This window comes from Canis lupus, chromosome 36 (genome assembly GCF_011100685.1).
Source record: "Canis lupus familiaris isolate Mischka breed German Shepherd chromosome 36, alternate assembly UU_Cfam_GSD_1.0, whole genome shotgun sequence".
NCBI classification, from domain to species: domain Eukaryota; kingdom Metazoa; phylum Chordata; class Mammalia; order Carnivora; family Canidae; genus Canis; species Canis lupus.
Genome location: NC_049257.1, coordinates 18,159,864 through 18,166,031, shown reverse-complemented (window position 1 = coordinate 18,166,031; position 6,168 = coordinate 18,159,864). Strand labels below are relative to the sequence as shown.

The 6,168-nt window shown below is 43.7% G+C and overlaps 1 long non-coding RNA gene across 1 annotated transcript; it reads left to right on the top strand.

Moving 5' to 3' along the window:
- Positions 1–2,157: 2,157 nt before the first annotated feature.
- LOC111094183 lies at positions 2,158–5,953 on the top strand. The gene is made up of 3 exons (XR_005384500.1): positions 2,158–2,324; positions 5,244–5,362; positions 5,638–5,953. It is a non-coding gene; the product is annotated as an uncharacterized LOC111094183 (long non-coding RNA).
- The last annotated feature ends 215 nt before the right edge of the window (positions 5,954–6,168 follow it).

Here is a 6,168-nt window from a genome sequence, read left to right as displayed (position 1 = left end):
TCCACTATTAAGTAGTGGGCCCGGGATTTAAATCCAGTCTTCCTTACTACAAAGTCATCAGCTCTCAACCACTATCGAACAGACTTATTGATTGGTTGATTTTCAGCAAAACAAAACAAAACAAAAACCCAAAAAACAAACACCCCCTCCCCCAAACCCAAGAAAGTTATTGCTCTCTTGCTTCCTGATCACTCAAACCATCTCTAGGCCCCCATCCCCACCTCCCTGCCCCCAGGCCATCTGCATGGATCCTGCAGCTGGGTCAGAATATGCAACTGTATTTGTGAGAGCACAGCATGTGGCTTTAGCTACGAATACGTTGCAAAAAATCGTAATTTGGATGTTAGGATGATCCTGCAGGGAGCTGATGATGGATGTGAAACAAGCCACAGGGCAGAGAATAAAGAATGCTACCTAGAAGTCAGGGCAAGAACCCTGCCACGAACGGGCAGTGGGACCTCGTCAAGTCATGTAACTTCCCTGAGACGCATTTTCCTCAACTGTAACATGAGAGCATTCGAATAATTATGTTCAAGGTCTCTTCAAGTTACAACATGCGAGCAGATGGGCCCCACTCCTTTCATACCGCTGTTCTTATTAATATGGAAACGCATTTCATTCGCAGACCTAACCTAAAAGGTATAATTTGATAGCTTGAAAACAGTCAGAAACGAATGGCTTCACCCATCAGTTTTCCTTTTCCGTAGAAGGTCTAGGATTTGCCATGTGAGAAAGGGCTGGGGAGGCCTGGAAGGGTGCCAGTTCCCCTGAAAAAGGGTGGCAATGTGGCCATGCCAAGAACTCTGTGTGTCAATCTGGACCCAATACTGTGTCTCTTGTTATTGTCTGCTCCTGCCAACGGCTGCTTTCTGCTCCAGCTGTTTGGAATCCAGACCTGGCACTCCGAGGTCTGCCTTGGCACCCTGTGTGTGTGTGTGTGTGTACGTGCGTGTGCATGTGCGCACAGGCGTGTGTGTCTGTAGACTCGGCGTGGCATGATGGAAAGAGGCAAAGACAGCAACCCTATTTCAGCCTTTAGCTTTTTTACCTGCACACTGGCAAGCCAAAATCTAAAGGGGCTTCTCCCCGTGTGACCCAGCACTGAGTCCCTCATCAACACGTTTGGTCATATTGAGGCTGCAAAAGTACTTAGTGATAACAAAGCAAGGAGTGTATAGAGGGTTCAGCGGTCTAGCGGAGCCGGTGGCTCAGCATATGTACTAGAACAAATCGCTGCGTATCCATAAAGCTATATGGGCCTCTCCCACCTTCTGATTTTTTGCATTTTGTCTCCACAGAGACTGAGACAATCGTGGTTTCACCAGCCATGGCTCCATTTCGGGTTGGGAGGCATCTGGGTGTTTCTCTGGAGGGTGCTTCTGTGTATTTGGGTGCAGCTGAGAAACAGGGAAGTGGAGAAGCTGCTCGTGGATGGGGGGTAGAAGTCACTCATCGGTCAGCTCGGGTCTCGGGGCTGCTGCTGCTGCAGGCTGTTGGCAGCGCTGAGGATGACGTCTCCGGCCCATGGCTTTCCAGATGGCAGGAAACAAGAACACCTCAGGTGGACAAGAGCAAACTAGGTATGGGCAATAATATCGCCTGCAAAACTATGAGATAGGTTAGGACTTTTCCTATTTTCTTTTCATTTTCTATTTGTTCCCTTTAATTTTTTTGGTAACTCTGTATCTTGGTAGAACTCTACAAACTCTCAACTTTCAATAACTGTCCCCAAATAGACCCATCTCCTCCCCTTGTAGGACTTATATTTTATCAGGGACGATACTACATGACCGCGGGGAAGTGTGTTAAGCTGTCTGGGAAGGGAAACCAGGGAGTTAATAAAAGAACACAGCAGGGATCCATGAGCAGAGGCTTCTCCTGGTGCTACCGGCCACTCAACCCCGCCAAGACGTCTATGTAGCATGTGGGAGATGGGTGCTACCCCCAGAGGCCTCACAGTTGAGCTGAGGAGACCAGAATAACACGTAAGAAATGCAACCATGGAGGGCCAGACGTTAGTGTTGGATTTCAGAGAGGTAGGATTTGGTGTGTCAACAGGAGTCACGTGATACTAACTAACATCTGTTCCACTCGTTCTAAATTCTAAATTGTTCTAGATCCTAAACGGAACTTGTGGGGCTCTGTGATTAGCTAGAACTTGGATCATTTTATCACTTAACTTTTTATGAGTGTGTAGCTCTTCTTAACCAGCCATTAAGTTCATTCAGAAATCACGAATTTTAGAACTGTCTTATGTTCCCTCTAATATCCAGCCCATTGTTGTCTCTACAGGACCTTCATCACTGAACACTTGTGAAATAAGGGTAGGACATCATAATCTCTTCTTGTTTTTCTGAGACTAATTCTAGAGCGTAAGAAAGGGGAGAGGATGTGATCACCTCGAGAGCTTGAAGTTCTAGATTCGTCACTTGTGCTTCCGACGACCGAGCTTTCTACTAAAGCACTGTCCATTACTCAGGATCTTCCTGCACCCCATTCGGAATGGGGACGAGTGCGGCTCCTTCCTCTTGCAACACTTTCAGTAGCAGGCTATTCTCTTAAGCATTTGAGGTGATGGAGAATGACAGCAGACAGATGGGCCCATTGACAAGCGTGTCCCCTTGTGGTACTCCTGTCACAACTGAATTATTCTGTCATTTGTGCTGTCACCAAATCAGGCTGATCCAAGGAGTGGAAAGATGAACATTTCTAGTGACTCCTAATCAGAGGGAAATGCCTTGGTGACACGTGTGCTTTCTGTGAAGGGGACTGGCTTTATCATTTTGAAGGAGTGAAGAAAGAGGACATGGTGCTACAGGATACGAATGTGACCTGCTTGCCGTGGTGACGGTGTTTTGAGTTACCTCCTGGTTGGGTTCCATTTTGTTTAGCTAATATCTCTCTCCTATATGTGTCCACCTAAATTTAAGGAGCCCAGTTTGAGAGCTCGGTAGATGCTGTGGACCTACAGGCCTCCCCAGTCTTCATATCAAGGGCCTTTCCTTCCACCTGTACCTATGACCCCACCTATCAATCTCCAATTAACTCCACATGTAGAGCAAGATTGTGCCCATGTCCAAAGTATATTCCCCTCCACATTGTTGGGTCATTCCTTAAGGAAAGTCCCTCCAGGGTTTCAGCCACTCATGAGTTCAAGGAGCCTCTGGGAGGGATGGGCTCCATAGCTGTACTTCTGGCATCAGACTCCCCCTGTTATATAAGTCTCTGGCACTTGACTGGAAATTGTCTGTTGCAATTCCACTCCCAGAGAGTTGTGATAGCCTTGGGAAATGGGGAATGGAATGGGCTGCTTTGAAGTCAATTCCAGAAAAAGTTATTTACTAAATATATTTAGAATCACATTTTATTTTTTTAACTGGGGGAATATAGTTAGTTTGCGATTACTTGCCACTCTTTACATTTTGCTAAATTTTTTCTGAATTATCCCAATAACTTCATTGTACTCATTTATTATACGTAGACTTTCCCTTTTAAAAAAAGATTTTATTTCTTTATTCATGAGAGGCAGAGAGAGAGAGGCAGAGGCAGAGGCAGAGGGAGAAGCAGGCTCCCTGTAGGGAGCATGATCCGGGACTTGATCCCAGGACCCCAGGACCATGCCCTGAGCTGAAGGCAGATACTCAACCACTGAGCCACCCAGGCTTCCCTAGACTTTCTTTTTTCTTTTCTTTTCTTTTCTTTTATTTTCTTTTCTTTTATTTTATTTTAGTTTAGTTTAGTTTAGTTTTTTTCCATCATGATAAGTGTACCCTTTAATCTCCACCTCTTATTTCCCCTATCCCCCAACTCACCTCCCTTCTGGTACCACCAGTTTGTTCTCTATAGTTAAGAGTCTGTTTCTTGGTTTGTTTTTCTCTTTCTTTTTTCCTTTGCTGTTTGTTTTGTTTCTTAAATTCCACATATGAATGAAATCATACAGTATTTGTCTTTCTCTGACTGACTTCTTTCAAACTTAGCGCTATACCCTCTAGTTCCATGCATGTTGTTGCAAATGACAAGATTTCATTCTTTTTATGGTTAAGTAATATTCCATTGTATATATACATCACATCTTCTGTATCCATTCATCGGTTGATGGACACCTGGACTGCCTTTATATCTTGGCTAGTGTAGATACTGCTGCTACAAGCACAAGGGCGCAGGTATCCCTTTGAATTAGTGTTTTTGTATTTGAGGGATACTCAGTTATGCGATTTGTGGCTCATGGGGTAGTTTTATTTTTAACTTTCTGAGGAAGCTCCATACTGTTTTCCACAGTGGCTGCACCAGTTTGCGTCCCCACCAACAGTGCAGGAGGGTTCCTGTTTCTCCACATCCTCACCGACACTTGTTGTTTCTTGTGGCTTTGATTTTAACCATTATGACAGGTGTGAGGTGATATCTCACTGTGGTTTTGATTTGCATTTCCCTGATGATGAGTGATATTGAGCATCTTTTCGTGTGTCTGTTGGCCATCTGGATGTCTTCTGTGGAGAAATGTCTGTTCATGTCTTCTGCCCATTTTAAATTAGATTATTTGTTTTCTGGGTACACATAGACTTTCTATGATTTGTCAAGTGAAGTTTACAGTGTACAAAACCTGATTTGTTAATTCAATAAAGATTTAAAGTCCTACTATGGTTCAGGTGTCCAGAGATGAATAAGGCCTGATTTTGACTTTTGAGAATTCAAGTGTGGCTAAGAGGATAGTAAAAAGATTGTCCAGAGCATCTCAGCATCTATTTGCTTGATTGTGACTGAGGAGTATGTGTGGGATGGCGGGGGGAGTGTCCAGATATTAAATTTTAGGGCTTAGTCCTCCCATACTTTGAATTTGATATGTAATTATGGTTAAATACTGGAGACATAGAAACAGAAGCCACCCACATCTCACATGACCCTGTTGGCTTTGGGACATTCTCATTAATAATAGCAGTGAATTTACTATTTAGGTACTAGACACTAAGGCCATTTCTATGTGTTTTTTTCCATTACAACTGAGGCTGAAAATCAGCAGTCTTTATAAAGACCTTTTTTTTTGAATATTTTTTAAATGATTTTCACTTTTAATTTACAGAAAGATCCCCACATATTGTGGGGATTAGGGGGACAGTAACATCTATGTACCCTTCACCAGCCTCAAGAACTATCCACTGAAAGCTAATGTTTTCCCTCCCACTCCCCCTTCCCCTTCTGCCTGGAGGACCTTGAGGCAAGCCTCAGATGCACTGTTTCTTCTGCAGGTAGGTCTGTGCTCATGCTGTTGGACACTGGCAGCAGGGCCGATCCCTCTGCATTCACAGCCCTCCCACTCACTGCCTTTGGCCAGCCTACCCTCATTGCCGTGTCCCGCTTGCCCCCGGTAAGCATCTGGGCTTGCAAACTCTGAATTTCCTATTTCTTATCTCTTCCCCTTGTTCACTTTTGCAATTTCTTTCTTAACGTAAAGTTTGTGCTGCTGCCTGTAAGTATCCCAGCCCTATCGATAACTGTGTCCTAATAGTCAACCTCATAATCCAATGTTAGCTTAATCCTAATCCTTTGAGAAGTTTAAAATTTATTTTCTGGGGTCTGCTTACCTTCCTGACTGGCTAAATGGGTTCGAACGTGCTGGCTCATTTTGCATTCCCTGTACAGCTTGATGAAAACAGCTTTCAGGATCTGCCTCGAAGTGAGTGAGACCACTTTGTTAACAACGTCACCGCCTTTAGATTTGCAATCCTCTACCTGACTTTTGCAAGGCCAATAAACCAAACAGTTGATAATACTTGGAAGTGGATGACTCAATCTTAATGCTCCCACGATTGCTGCTACTACTCTTACCAAACTCCATGACAGTCAGCCCCTCCTACCTTCCAGAGTGAAATCCTTTAGGAATAACAGCGTTTTGAGCGCTTGCAAGCCACAGGGACTGTCGCTATGGGTGAGCCACCTCCCCTCGAGGGAGCTGGGAAACATATATGAAAATTACACTGCAGAAATGGTGACTCAAGAACACTGCTATTTCTTTGCATGAAAATACAAATAACAAGATAACTGTAAGTAGAATATGTACCCATATAAACATATCAATAACATGATCTATTACACTGGATAATATTAATAATATTACTGTAATAATGTATTACATTTAATTAAATGTAATAATGTATTACATTTGTGACTGTG